We start from the raw sequence: 499 nt of genomic DNA on the forward strand, positions 1-499 counted from the left end.
GCCTGTAATTCCAGCTACTCACGAGGCTGAGGCAGGAGAATAGCTTAAACCGGGGAGGTAGAGGTTGCAACGAGCCAAGATCATGCCACTGTACTCCAGCTTGGGTGACAGAGCAAGACTCCATCTCAGAAAACAACAACAACAACAACAAAGCTCAATTCCTGAGTTTACTTGTAACTGCTTAAAACACTTACACGATAAACGTTAATTCTATGTAGTAACATAAGAGTTTGCATGCACCTTCTTGGAGAATTTTATTACTTTTTGTGGGCCCAACAATGCAATAAAAAGTGTGTTTCATCCAGGAGGATCAAATAGTGAGTCCTACAGAGTATACTGCAGTAGTTAAATGCATGCCTCTAGAACCACACTACCTGGTTCTTTTACCTACTGACAGTGAAATACTGGATGAGTTATCTAACTTTTATACGCTTCTGTTTCCTCAACTATATAGACTTAAAATGTACCCCATGAGGCTGTTGTGAGGATCAACTGAACA

Source organism: Colobus angolensis, unplaced genomic scaffold (assembly GCF_000951035.1).
Source record: "Colobus angolensis palliatus isolate OR3802 unplaced genomic scaffold, Cang.pa_1.0 Scaffold19, whole genome shotgun sequence".
Classification (NCBI taxonomy): domain Eukaryota; kingdom Metazoa; phylum Chordata; class Mammalia; order Primates; family Cercopithecidae; genus Colobus; species Colobus angolensis.